Source organism: Saccostrea cucullata, unplaced genomic scaffold (genome assembly GCF_032062105.1).
Source record: "Saccostrea cucullata isolate Sc308-1 unplaced genomic scaffold, CSIRO_AGI_Scuc_v1 ctg6264, whole genome shotgun sequence".
In the NCBI taxonomy this organism is placed as follows: domain Eukaryota; kingdom Metazoa; phylum Mollusca; class Bivalvia; order Ostreida; family Ostreidae; genus Saccostrea; species Saccostrea cuccullata.
The window spans coordinates 1-15,448 of record NW_026928752.1 but is presented as its reverse complement, the minus strand read 5'-3'; the positions used below and the strand labels follow the sequence as shown (position 1 = coordinate 15,448).

At 34.6% G+C, this 15,448-nt stretch overlaps 1 long non-coding RNA gene across 1 annotated transcript; it reads right to left on the bottom strand.

Moving 5' to 3' along the window:
• Positions 1-11,795: 11,795 nt before the first annotated feature.
• LOC134278640 (uncharacterized) lies at positions 11,796-13,503 on the bottom strand. The gene is made up of 3 exons (XR_009994486.1): positions 13,406-13,503; positions 12,996-13,160; positions 11,796-12,708 (listed from the first exon to the last, which is right to left on the bottom strand). It is a non-coding gene; the product is annotated as an uncharacterized LOC134278640 (long non-coding RNA).
• Positions 13,504-15,448: the final 1,945 nt, after the last annotated feature.

Genomic DNA, 15,448 nt, shown 5'->3' with positions numbered 1-15,448 from the left:
TTCTCTACGGATGTAACAACTTCATATAATGACACATATTTTGTGAAAGTTTCATGAAAAACTGCTGAATAGTTTTTGAGAAATCGCCTGCACAAAATTTTGTCAAAAAAAAGAATAATAATAATAAGAACTAGAAAGTCTGCTATTGCAAGCAATAGCATATGTCGCCCCGTATTAGACAAGACTTTCATTTTTATCATCACTAAAACAAAAGTCCATAAGCTAAGTTTGAACAACCATTGAGTTATATCAGTCCTTTCCATTGGAAACGGAAGACCTTAATTCGGTACATCCCACTCATTATTTTTAGAATCGGTAGGAGAAGAAAGTAGTGCAGGAAAATTACAAGTTCCTCAATTTGCAGACTTGCATAAAAGAAATCTGGCAGATGTACTGAACTGAGCCTCATACTTGTTAATTGGCAGTATCTTTCCTATGATAAAAGCTTGGGAAATGTAATTTATGAAGAAGATCAGCCGAATTATTTTGTGTATTGTAACGCCAGTGAGAACTCTGAAATTTCCCTCTTTCACTTTCATTTTAGAGGTTCTACCGAAAAACGAATCTGACATGCCACCATCAATTCGAGCATTTCTGCATTGCAGAGAGCTGATGTGTGTTATGAGATAATAAATCATGTGTGAACTTTCTCAGTTTAGCGGAATGATGAACATTTTCGGCGAGATGAATGTTTTGTATACAGTGGTGATCAAGGCTTTGCGAACCATCAGGAGCGGATCAAAGAATTTATGAATGAATAAAAACTATGGAAATGACGTACCAATTTTTTAATTTATACTTGCACTATCTAATGAAATGAATAATATACAAGTGATAGATATACAAGAAAACGCGAAATGATAATAAATGCAGCTGACAATCGTTATTTTTTTTTTATATAGATAAAATAAAATATTTATAAATTCAAGAGACAAAACAGAAGGAGAATGAATGATGGCAAAATATCACATGACGGGAACTGAATTTTATGAATGAAGATTTTAAAAAGTTACTTGTAAGTTGTATATGTTATATCTGTGTATTCTACTTGGCTGTGTGCTTCATAAAAAGAGGGGGGGGGGCGTCTTGAACATAGTAAATAGCCATAACGTTTGAACGGTAAGTACTAGGGCTTTCGTATTTCAAATATGTAATCCTTGTGAAAAGAAATTTTATTGGATACGACGAACTTTGACCCTTTGACCTAGACCTTGGAGAACACATGTGTACATCTGAATCTTTTTTTCTGTTTCGTTTCTATGGCAACCGTGAGCGACTCATTACAATTATTTTGAAAGTAGAAATCACTTTGACACATTGCAAGGAATAAACATTGAAAGTTTCAAAACGATTGCCTGAGTAGTTATTGAGAAAATCGAAATTAAAGAATTTTAACTTTCACCTGGTTTCCATGGCAATAATCGATTATATGAAAATTTTAAATACGAGTTGCAGAACTACAGATACTAATCATTAAAATAAGAAAAGTTTCATGACGAACGTTTAAGGGACCAGAGAGAACACTCTCGGACAAAATTTGTCGCTTTTTACAGGTTTCCATGGCAACGGTAGACATATTGGAACTGAACGACCTCACTGCACAACTACAACCAGTGATCGTCCTTGAAGGAAAGTTTCAGGAAGATTGTCCCAGCCATCTCCGAGAAACAGCCTGGATAAAAAAAACATGCGTACAATATCAATATGTCGTCCCCGACTTCGTTCGGGGCGACATAATAACTCCTGAATTTTTCTCATCAATAACTCCTGAATTTTCCCCTTCAATTCGAGCATTTCTGCATTGCAGAGAGCTGATGTGTGTTATGAGATAATAAATCATGTGTGAACTTTCTCAGTTTAGCGGAATCATGAACATTTTCGGCGAGATGAATGTTTTGTATACAGTGGTGATCAAGGCTTTGCGAACCATCAGGAGCGGATCAAAGAATTTATGAATGAATAAAAACTATGGAAATGACGTACCAATTTTTTAATTTATACTTGCACTATCTAATGAAATGAATAATATACAAGTGATAGATATACAAAAAAACGCGAAATGATAATAAATGCAGCTGACAATCGTTATTTTTTTTTTATATAGATAAAATAAAATATTTATAAATTCAAGAGACAAAACAGAAGGAGAATGAATGATGGCAAAATATCACATGACGGGAACTGAATTTTATGAATGAAGATTTTAAAAAGTTACTTGTAAGTTGTATATGTTATATCTGTGTATTCTACTTGGCTGTGTGCTTCATAAAAAGAGGGGGGGGGGCGTCTTGAACATAGTAAATAGCCATAACGTTTGAACGGTAAGTACTAGGGCTTTCGTATTTCAAATATGTAATCCTTGTGAAAAGAAATTTTATTGGATACGACGAACTTTGACCCTTTGACCTAGACCTTGGAGAACACATGTGTACATCTGAATCTTTTTTTCTGTTTCGTTTCTATGGCAACCGTGAGCGACTCATTACATGGAGACGGAAGACCTTTTGAAAGTAGAAATCACTTTGACACATTGCAAGGAATAAACATTGAAAGTTTCAAAACGATTGCCTGAGTAGTTATTGAGAAAATCGAAATTAAAGAATTTTAACTTTCACCTGGTTTCCATGGCAATAATCGATTATATGAAAATTTTAAATACGAGTTGCAGAACTACAGATACTAATCATTAAAATAAGAAAAGTTTCATGACGAACGTTTAAGGGACCAGAGAGAACACTCTCGGACAAAATTTGTCGCTTTTTACAGGTTTCCATGGCAACGGTAGACATATTGGAACTGAACGACCTCACTGCACAACTACAACCAGTGATCGTCCTTGAAGGAAAGTTTCAGGAAGATTGTCCCAGCCATCTCCGAGAAACAGCCTGGATAAAAAAAACATGCGTACAATATCAATATGTCGTCCCCGACTTCGTTCGGGGCGACATAATAATAATAAGAAACAATAGAATCACTATAAGGTCTTCCGTGAAGACGGAAGACCTTAATAATAAGAAACAGTACAATCACTATAAGGTCTTCCGTTGGAGACGGAAGACCTTAACTAGATACGATCTCGTTGCAAGCAACGAGGGGTCTTCCGTCCGATTCTGAAGTAAAAAACGAATAATCTAGCAGAAAAAGTGATAAAAAAAATTGGACAATCGGGGGAGCGAACCCGGGTCGCCCGCGTGACAATCCGACGCGCTAACCATTCAGCCATTGAAAACACCGCTTCAAATTTTTAAATACGAAAACCTCAAGATTGCCTATTTCGATTCTAAAACAAATTTCATATTTCGCATTCGCAAAAGAGTCACTTTTAAGATATCTAATATCAAAGAAAAATATTGGAAAACAAAAAAGTTGAAAAATTGCGGTTTTTTAAATTCGCTTCCGGTATCGACCGGAAGCACTGACGAAAATTTGAAAGTATAGGTGCAAAACTACAACATGTCATCTATTAGTCCTGAAAAGGACAACATTCTAGCTTTTGTTTTTTTTTTAGTTTTTTGTGTCGACAAAATGGTCACTAAAAATTCGATCAAAGGTCGATAACTTCCGACCGGAAGTGATTTTTCAAAAATTAAAAAAAATGGATCAAGTTTTGATCATGATACATCATCTCTGAAAATTTCAAAGAAATCCGTCCATGCATCTCTGAGAAATCGTCTGCACAAAATTTGGACGAAAAAAAATAATAATAACTAGATACGATCTCGTTGCGAGCAACGAGTGGGTCTTCCGTCCGATTCTGAAGTAAAAAAAACGAAAAATCTCGCAGAAAAAGTGATAAAAAAAACCTGAACATTCGGGGGAGCGAACCCGGGTCGCCCGCGTGACAATCCGACGCGCTAACCATTCAGCCATTGAAAACACCGCTTCAAATTTTTAAATACGAAAATCTCGAGATTGCTTTTTTCGATTCTAAAACAAATTACATATTTCGCATTCGCAAAAGAGTCACTTTTAAGATGTCTAATATCAAAGAAAAATATTGGAAAACAAAAAAGTTGAAAAATTGCGGTTTTTCAAATTCGCTTCCGGTATCGACCTGAAGCACTGACGAAAATTTGAAAGTATAGGTGCAAAACTACAACATGTCATCTATTAGTCCTGAAAATGACAACATTCTAGCTTTTATCGTTTTTGAGTTTTTGTGTCGACAAAATGGTCACTAAAAATTCGATTAAAGTTCGATAACTTCCGACTGGAAGTGATTTTTCAAAAATTAAAAAAAACGGATCAAGTTTAGATCATGATACATCATCTCTGAAAATTTCAAAAAAATCCGTCCATGCATCTCTGAGAAATCGTCTGCACAAAATTTGGACGAAAAAAAAAAAATAATAATAATAATAGTGAAAAAGAAACAATAGAATAATAGAAGGGTCTTCCGTTGGAGACGGAAGACCCTAACTAGAGCAAAGCTCGTTGCAAAGCAACGAGTAGGTCTTCCGTCCTATTTGACCGGAAGTAGATTTTATTTATAACAAAAATGCGAAATAACGCCCAAAAATAGCTTGATTCCTCTAAAAGTATGTTAATTAATGCAAAAATAAGCCGGTCTGGCCGGAAGTGACGACGACGGACAGAAAATTAATTTTTATGCCCCCAGAGACATTTGTTACCCCAAAACTTGTCATAAACGGCAAAAATACGTATTTTCAGACTACTTCCGCTTTGGCCGGAAGTGACGTCGCCGGATGAATTTTGACGACGCCAATAGATTGAGCTTGATCTTTTAAACAACTTTGCTTCTTAGACGTATTACAAATTCTTTATAAATTTTGAGATATAAAGAAAAAAGTTTCGGCCCCCTCTAGGCCCCTTATTTTAGGGGCCAGTCCTTTTTTTGAGATATCATTTGAAAGATCTTAAAATACTGCACTTCTTTTGCTCTATATGTCTTAACAAAATATTTCTAGGTAAAAAGATATCTTCGAAAAAGTGTTACAAATTTTGAAATTCGTGATACGTCTATTTTCGGGCCATAGCGAGCGCCGACGTGCGGCCCTTCTGATTAAAATGAAATACGTTATACATATCTACAGACTTTGGTCTATCATACCTGAAAGTTTCATGTTTCTATCTTGAGCCATTATTGAGAAAGTCTGCGGACAAACTGACCCTTCAAAAATCATAAAATCGGCAATATCTCCAAGCCGGAAGTGACGTCATCAAATCGGAAAAAAATGCATAAGGTTCAAGTAATGTAACATAAGTCCTGAAAGTTTCATGGAAATCCATCGAGCCGTTTTTGAGAAATCGCGTGCACAAAATCGGTAAGAAAAAAAAGAATAATAAAAGTGGAAAAGAAACCTAAGAATAACAAGAAGGTCTTCCGCTGAAGACGGAAGACCTTAATAATAGTGAAAAAGAAACAATAGAATAATAGAAGGGTCTTCCGTTGGAGACGAAAGACCCTAACTAGATGAGAAACTCGTTGCGAGCAACGAGAGGTCTTCCGTCCGATCCCGGAAAGAAAACGTGAAATCGAGCTGAAAAAGTAAAAAAAAAAAGTTTTGCACACAAGGGGGATTGAACCCAAGTCGCCAGCATGAAATTCCAACGCACTAAATATTACGCTATCGGGACCTCTATTCTAAATCTACTTGTATATATTTACGAAACAGTGCTTCTCTCTTAAAATTATGAAAGGCTGGTCACTGTTCAAAATTTAGCGCCAAACGCCACGATTTAATCTTCGCACCTTTTCTTTGGAATGTTATATTAAATAGCTGTGATAGCTTCAATGAAATTAAAAAATGAACGTTCTTATAGCCTAAGATTCGAGGTTTAGAAAGTATATTTAACACATTTTACAAATTCCATATTGTATATATGCATGTAACACTAAAGCGGTGAAACGGTTATGAATTTTTAACTTTTTTCAATTTCCTTTGTATCCCCAAAGTGAACTTTCCCGATTAGTTAGTCGACAAAGGTTGAAATGTTTCGCCGAAAAACATGGCTCGTCCTACAACGGTCATGGAATCAGATATCATTCTTGCTCAATAACTCTGAGCAAAGAATGCAAAAATAAACTCCATGAAGCGATCTTTTAAAAAAAATCTTATTTTTGTCTTATTTATTAGTTTAATATGACACAAGTGTGCATAGGAAAAACAGTGGTTAAGATTTATAATTAAAATATTAATTGATATTCTTTTTTGAGAAAGTATTACTTATAAGCATGATTAAAGATCTGTTTTTCCATGGTGCACAAAAGATATTAGGTGTCGAATTTCCTTTTCGCAATTAGTTTTTACCAATTATAGAAGACGTTAGTTTGACATAGAACTGTAACGAAACTACGACGTGACGATCCAAGTATTCCTTTACATTTCATTTATCCTTATGTTACTTTCGTTCAAGCAAACGCTCGGCTGCACCCCTCTTGCGAAATGTCGGCGTTGACAGAGACAGCCGCCATTTTGGACCCGCTTCAGATTTTTGAATGCTGATATCTAGAGTTTAGATTTATCAACATTCAAACAAATTATATAGTAAGCATTATAAGGAGGACTTCTATAAACATACCAAAAATAAATGAAAAATACTGAAAAACAAAAAAGTTTGAAAATACAATTCTTTTAAATTTGCATCTCGTAACAACCGGAAATACTGACGACGCACGAGAAGGTGATTCCGCAAAACACAAAGTGACAAACTATCGTCTCCAATAAGTCTCCAGGTCTTATCTTTAGCCATTTTCGAGAAAAAGGGGCGACAAAATTGCATTTTAAAATCAGGAAATTGTCCATAACTTGGCACCAGAAGCGAATGTTTCAAATTTCTCTTCGGATGTAACAACTTCATATAATGACACATATTTCGTGAAAGTTTCATGAAAAACCGCTGAATAGTTTTCGAGAAATCGCCTGTACAAAATTTTGTCAAAAAAAGAATAATAATAATAAGAACTAGAAACGATCTCGTTGCGAGCAACGAGAGGTCTTCCGTCCGATTTTGAAAAAAAATAAAATTAAGCTAAAAAGGGGATTAAAATTTTTTTGTGACAATGGGGATTGAACCCAATGGGGAAAAACCAACTCACTTTTTATTTCTATCTCTAGCGCAAACCACTACGCTATTGGAACTACTACTCTTAATGTTCCTGTATATATACTTCTACAATAGTACACCTGTTTAAGAATCATGAAAGGCGGGCAATTATTCATAATTTTGCGCCAAACGCCACGAGTAAATCTTCGCGCCTTTTCTTTGGAATGTTCCATTGAATGGGCGTGATATTAAGACCGTTATTACAGTGAAATCAAAAAGAAGAACGTTCCTAAATTCTAAAATTCGAGGTTTAGAAATTATATTTTGCATTCTACACATTCTATATCGTATAGAGGTAAGTTAAACTAAAGCAATGCAATTGCTATAATTTAAAACCCTCTTTTGAATTTCCCGTTTATCCCCAGAGTGAACTATCCCTATTAGTTACACTTTCATGAAAAGGTTGAAATGGTTCGACGAAAACATGTATCGCCCTACGACGGTCAAGAAACCGGATACCATTTATGTTTAATAACTTGGATCGTATCGATCTTTGAGAAAAGAATGTTAATTCAAATCACTAGTACATTAAACGATCTTTTTAAAAAATATTTTATTTTGGTCTTTTCTATTAGTTTAATATGACACAAGTGTGCATGGGTTAACAATGTTTACGATTTATACTTACTATATAGATCGGTATTGTTTCTTGAAAAACTTTTACTCAAACTAAGATTTCAGATCTGTTTTCCGAGGTTCAAAGATAGTAGATATCTATTTCATTTCCACATTTAGTCTATTCTTTTTCTACTTTGATAACCAGCCAAAACCAATTATACAAGACGTTTGAGAAGACCCTGGAATATATCTTTAGTTTGACACAGAATTGTAACGTAATTACTACGTGACAATCAACGTACTCATCTACATTCCATTCATCCTTATGTAACTTTCATTTAAGCAAACGCTCAGCTGCCTCTTTAACCCCCTACTCGCGAAATGGCGGAGTTGACAGACAGCCGCCATCTTAGGCTCGCTTCAGATTTTCAAATGTTAATATCTAGAGTTTAAATTTATTAATATTCAAACAAATTATATGGTAAGCATCAATAAAAGAGTCTCTATAAACATTCCAAAAATAAATGAAAAATATTGAAAAACAAAAAAGTTAGGAAATATGATTTTTTTTAATTCGCTTGTCGTAATGACCGGAAGTACTGACGACGAACGAAAGATCGCGTCCTGGAAGGAGAATATCACGATCTATAATCCCTGAAAGTTTCTCACTGATATCTTTTACCGTTCTTGAGTTTAACCGCGGACAAAATGTCATTTTAAAATCAGGAAATGTCCCGTAACTTGGCACCAAAAGGGAATTTTCAAAAAATCGCTCAGATAGATCAAGTTCATGTTACGACACATCTTTTCTGATAATTTCATGTAATTCCATCCAGTAGTCTTCGAGAAATCGCGTGCACAAAATTTTGGAAAAAAAATAAAAAGAATAATAAGAAACAGTAGAATAACTAGATACGATCTCGTTGCGAGCAACGAGAGGTCTTCCGTCCGATTCCAAAAAAAACCTGAAAATTCGAGCTGTAAAAGTGAAAAGAAAATAATATTGCACACAAGGGGGATTGAATCCAAGTCGCGAGCATGAAAATCCAATTCGCTAAATATTAGGCTATTCGGACCTCTGCTCTTAATCTTTTTGTATATACCTCTGTAGTGCTTTGGTCTTAGAATTATGGAAGGCTGGTCACTATTCATAATTTCGCGCCAAACGCCACGAGTTAAACTTCGCGACATTTTTTGGAATGTTCTATTTAATAGCTGTGATAGCTTTAACGAAATTTAAAAAAAAACATTCATATAGCCTAAACTTCGACGATTAGAAAGCATATTTAACACATTTTACCATGCCATATAGTATGTAAGCTAGTAACACTAAAGCATTGAAACGGCTATGAATTTTATCTTTTTTTTCAAATCTCCTGTTTATCGCCGAAGTAAACTATCCCGATTAGTTAAACATTCATAATAAGGTTGAAATGTATCGCCGTAAAACATGGCTCCCCTTACGACGATCTAGGAATTGGATACCATTTGTGCTGAAAAACTTGAATAAGATCTTTGAGACAATAATCTTAATATAAACTCCATGAAGCAATCTTTAAAAAAGAAATGGTTGTCTTATTTTGTCTTTTCTATTAGTTAATATGGCACAAATGTGCATGGGGAAAAAGTGGGTAAGTTTTATACTTACTGTATTCATTGACATTCTTTCTTGAAAAACTTACTTATAACAATTATTAAATATCTGTTTTTCCGTGGTGCAAATTAGAAGATATTAGGTATCGAATTTCATTTGCACATTTAGTCTTTTCTTTTTCTACTTTGAGAACCAGCCAAAACCAATTATAGAATACGTTTAGGAAGAACTTCGTTTGACACAGAATTGCAACGTAACTACGACGTGACAATCCAAGTATTCCTTTACATTTCATTTGTCCTTATGTTACTTTCGTTCAAGCAAACGCTTGGCTGCCTCAGTAAACCCCTATTGCGAAATGTCGGAGTTGACAGAGAGAGCGGCCATCTTGGATCCGCTTCAGATTTTAAAATACTAATATCTACAGTTAAGCTTTATCAATATTCAAACAAATTTTATTGTTAGCATTATAAAAAAGGTTTCTATTAACATACCAAAAATAAATGAAAAATATTAAAAAACAAAAAAAGTTGAAAATTTGGACTTTTTAAATTAGCTTCCGGTAGCAACCGGAAGTAATGACGACGAACGACAAGTGGCGTCCTGGATAGTATTTATCATCATCTATAATCTCTGAAAGTTTCAGCTTGATATCTTTTACCGTTTTTGAGAAAATCTGTAGACAAAATGTCATTTTAAAAATCAGAAAAAGGTCTGTAACTTGGCACCGGAAGCGATTTTCCAAAAAATCTCTCAGATGTATCAAATTCATTTAACAACACATGTCCTGAAAATTTCATGTAATTCCATGCAGTAGTCTTTGAGAAAATGCGTCAGAAAAATAATAATAATAATAAGAAGAAACAATAGAATCGCTATAAGGTCTTCCGTGAAGACGGAAGACCTTAACTATATAATAATAAGAAACAATAGAATCACTATAAGGTCTTTCGTGAAGACGGAAGACCTTATAATAAGAAACAGTAGAATCACTATAAGGTCTTCCGTGAAGACGGAAGACCTTAATAATAATAATAATAATAAGAAACAGAGTAAAAACAATATGTTCCCCAACTTCGTTTGGGGAACATAATTATGTCGCCCAGAACGAAGTCGGCGACATATTGCGATTGTACGCATGTTTTTGTTCTCCAGGCTGTTTCTCGGAGATGGCTGGGACAATCTTCCTGAAACTTTCTTCAAAGGAGGATCATTGGTTGTAGTTGTGTTGTGTGGTCATTCAGTTTCAAAATGGCTACCGTTGCCAAGGAAACCTGCAAAAAACGACGAATTTTGTCCGCGAGTGTTCTCTCTGGTCCCTTGAACATTCTTCATGAATTTTTTTTAATGTAATGATTAGTATCTGTAATTGTGCTCATTGGATTTAAAAATTGCAAGTTGTCAGTAGTTTCCATGGAAACAGGGGGAAAATGAAAATTCTTTAACTTTGATTTTTAAATCAAAGTACTGAAAGGACTGATACGAGTTGATGGTTGCCCAAGCTTAGCTAATGGGTATTGTTTTAGTGATGAAAAAATGAAAGTCTTGTCAAGTTCGGGGCGACATACGCTATTGCTTGCAATAGCAGACTTTCTAGTTAAATTTCTTTTTGTTTTCATAATTAGCCAGGGTTACTGCCGAATATGTCAGCCTGTTCTTTTTATAAATGTGATGTGTGTAATGTTTCCTTAGGTCAAATATATTTAAATGCGGTCTGAGGGTGTTTTTGTCTTTCGAGTTAGTACTCAGCTATAAGTAGAAACAAAACCATGAACATGATGAATATAGATATTGAATTTATTTTTCTGGTTCATTTGCAATTTGTTTATAATATTTCAATGTAGTTTTTGATATCCAGAACTTGGAATGAGGGTGTTCATCTTGCTTAGCCTACATGGATGGATGGACACCCCCATCAATATATACCACCCTGCTTTTCACTTTTTTAAATATCAAGAATATAATTGACCTTGTCATCATGAATAAAGAAGATATTACTTGCTGCCAACAGCTGTCTGTATATCCGTTGTCCGCCCGCAACAGAATCTGTGTTACATGGTGCCATTGTGCACCTTCCTATTTTTTTTACTTTTTAATATGACAATTATTTTGGATCTCCTAGAGCAAAACATGCCATTATAATCATATGAGAGGCAGGGGGTATCAATTTGTGAGCTCTGTGCTCAAAGTACCTCTAGTTAATTCTTATGTGGTGTGTTGATTTTACTTAGAAAAACTACTAGTACAGTTAAACTTGGTTATAAGGAAGTTACTGGTACTTATAGATTTTAGTATTTATAACAAACATTCCTTATAAAAATATTTCAATATCATGCAAAGTATTTTAAGTGATCAGAAAATTCTTCCTTACAAGTACTGTAAATGTACTGTACATTTGTAGTACCAGTAATCAAGATATCCTTACATGCAAGTTCTTAATACCCAAGTTTTACTGTACACGATATGATGATTAATAAAACATTTACAATATAGGAACATCACTGATGCTGGCAGAGATAATCAAGGTTTTATTTATTTTTTTCCAGGCTGATGAAAATTTAAAAAAAAGAAATACTAAACACGTACAACAGCACCTTTAATTGTAATATAACATGCCTAAAATCTAAACAAAAGGAAGCACTCAAACTGCTGGTTAATGAACAGACAGATGTGGTATGTATGTTGCCGACCGGTTATGGGAAAAGTCTAATATATGAACTTTTACCTATAGCTTACAAAGAAGAAACTAAGGTGGATGTTTTTGTGTTAATCATTGAACCTCTTAACATCATTATAGAGCAGCAACTGAGTAAACTTGGGAAAACACCAGCATTTGCTTAAAAAACAAAATGAATGAAAGTGAAATTGACAAAATTGCATCAGATACTTACACATATATTTTTTCTCATCCTGAAAACATCATTGGTAACAAAGCTGTATATAAAGCTCTACGCTCCTGTCTTCAGAAATCATATATTGCTGTCGATGAGGCACACTGTATTCTAGACTGGGGGGGGGGGGATTCCGTCCTGTTTTTAGAGAAATCAATTTACATGCAAGAGCTGTAGTACCGAATGTTCAAGTGCTGGCATTAAGTGCTACTTTGTCCACAGATGGCCAGAAAAATGTTGCCCAGCACCTGCTGATGACCCAGTATGTGTCCATTATCACAGTTCCAACAAAAGATAACATTAAACTTATAAAAAAAGAGACCTGGTGTTGGGAAAAACAAATCCGTACAAAAGGCTTTTGACTATGTGTTCGAGTCTGTTTTCTGTGAACTTAAGAAAAAAAATCAAGATTATCCTCTTAAACTGATATACTGCTGCGGGAACATGGATTGGGTGGGCAACGGGCATGAACTTGTGGGAAGAATCCTTCGAGATAGTATTTATGGTGGTGATGGGCGGAGATGTCCAGAGAATCTCAGGGTAGTGATGTTCCATTCTGGTTTGGAAAAAGGAGATGAGTTGAATATTGTCTCATACCTATAGAGAGTGAAACTTCTTTAGATAGAAAAAGGACAGATCAATTAGAGTTCCATTAACTGAATAAATTTTTATAATACATATACATGTAAAATCCATCAACTTCCCTGTGTTGGTCTTTGACCTAATTAACAGTCATATGCAATTGATAAAACTGAGAAATTGAATTACATATTTATGTAGCAAATGTTTGTAATTTCTGTCATAAAGGTAGGGTCTTGAAAATCTACTAGGTATCTATGCTGGATTTCTAATTTCATATTCCAAAAGATTTCAATTAAACTTACTAAATTTTAATAAATGAATTTCAGCTCAAGGATATCATATTTAAGAATCTGGCACAAGATCCAAAAGAGAGTCCCGTGAAAGTTATAATTGCTACTGTAGCACTGGGGATGGGGGCAGACCTGCGGCATGTAGCCCAGGTAATACATGCTGGTCTTCCCCAAAATCTGGAAGGTAAATTTTCTACAATATAAAATACCCTATATTATTGTGGATATAATAATACCAGAAGTAGGAGGTAATCTACAATATATCATATGTATATTGCAGAATTACTTCTACATTATGGAAATTTGTTTCTTGTGATAATGAAAAACGTATTGTAGTGATAGTTATATGTAAAATAATTTGGTTCATATTTACTTAAAAACTTTTCTTCTATGTTTCAATTTTATACATTTAGCATACATACAGCATATTGGCCGTGGTGGACGAAACTGTGAAATGCAGTGTGAAGCCATTTTGTACTTCAATAGCAGTGACCTTGGGCGTCCAAACATTTCAAAGGAAATTAAGGAGTATTGCACGAATGACTCACTTTGTAGGCGAGCTTTTTTGAACTCCCACTTTGGATTCACAGAATCTACTGCTATGGTTAAAAATTGTTGTGATGTATGTGATGATTCTTGTCCTTCTTCTGAGTCAGCTGAAAAGGATTCTGAGATAGATAAGTCTGTTCTCAGATCTGCATTAACTTTCTTTGTGACAGTTCTGAAAGAGGAAGAGGAAGTAAGCTTTGAGTGTATTGAACATTTAGTTCGTTTTTCTAGATTACACCTTGCAGAGGAGGAACTGACCTAAGACTTTCAAATTTCCCCCGCAGTTGCAAAGACATTATGACATTATGTTGTTTAATTAAACAGGTCATTGATTTGTCTCTAAATAAGCAATATTTTGAAAAATGGCTTTTATAAACATATTTCAGTTTACAGTCCTGTTACAATATACTAATATGTAAGTTAAACTTCCTTGTTTTTGAACAAGCTTAATAACAGATTTACACAACTCTTGTAATGACGTTTTGTCATAAATCTTCAAAATACATGAAATTTATTATTTCTTAACTAGGATATACACTGATATATAGCATATAATTCTATTACCAAAAAGCAAATTTTGATGTACATGGGACTTGGATATATTTTACGGATGTCTTACCTTAATTTCTTAATCCATGGTAAAGATTGTACTGGTGTTCACGAATCCATGACTTCATTTTCTGCATATTGAGATGACTCAATGGACTCTGGACAGGTTTGGGAAATAATTGTAACTTTCGTCCATCTTTAAAGCCGAAAGGTTTAGTTTCTGTAAGTCACTGATAATCATGCATTCATCAGAGTTCGAAGAAACAACTTTGTGCTTCTGAGAACGTACAATAACCTCAGAGGAATCATCAAAAGATGCTGATATATTTTTGATGCCAGCAAAGGCAGCTGTTCTCTTTGCAATGGCAGTGTCTGTTTTGTTTGAATGGACAGCTTTCAAGTGACCTTTAATTAGTCTCACAATGTGTTCCATCTGTAGGTCTGCAGGAACTGACGAATCAAACTTTCCTTTATTATTGACAAAGAGACCATAAAAAGACTGGTAATCTATCTTCTCATCCAACGTGCACTGCTTCTGGACAAGGAAGTGCAAAATTTCAAGTGCATACTTGGGATTATTATTGTGGCCCTTTAGAATACACATTAAATACTTCATGAGTGGCATAAACCTGTCTCTTTCTGTCTTTTTCTGGAGAAAATGAAAAAACTCAATTATCCATACTAAGGTTCATGACATAATTATTCCATAAATCATGCTCACAAAGTATGGTTTAATGAGATTTAGTAAGCAGAAAACGGAAGACATCCCAAACATTTCCATTCTGAAATGGAGAAGGCTGAAAACAACAAAAAAACACAAACAATTATCAGTGGCAATAGATTAACTAGTGTGTTCTAAGGCATTTTTCACAACAATTGATGATATATGACACACATTGTAAAAAAAACATCAAAGGTCATTAGGTGAAAAACCATGATAATTTACAAAAGCCATAGGCCCATAATAGTGTCAAATAATGTATGTGCAAAATATCAAATCCATAACTCTTATAGTTCTCGAAATACGAGTTGTGACAGACGAACGGACAGACAAACGCTTGTTAGAGTGATCCCTTGATGTAACTCTGCTCTCGACACAAAAATACATGTTAGTAAAATAATATTTTAACTTTAAACATTGTAAAGAAAACGAAAATAAAAATTTACTGAGAACACACAACTGTAGAATACCTTCTGATGAACCTTTTGTTCTGACAATGACATCGATATCACTCTTTGTACTCGAGAAAGGTCCTTGCACCTCCTCTTCATAAGAATACCATACAGAGTCCCTATCTCTGGACAGATCGTGTCAAAATTTTCATCATGCATTAACTTCCTACATGTAGGAAGACACACAGCAAGCA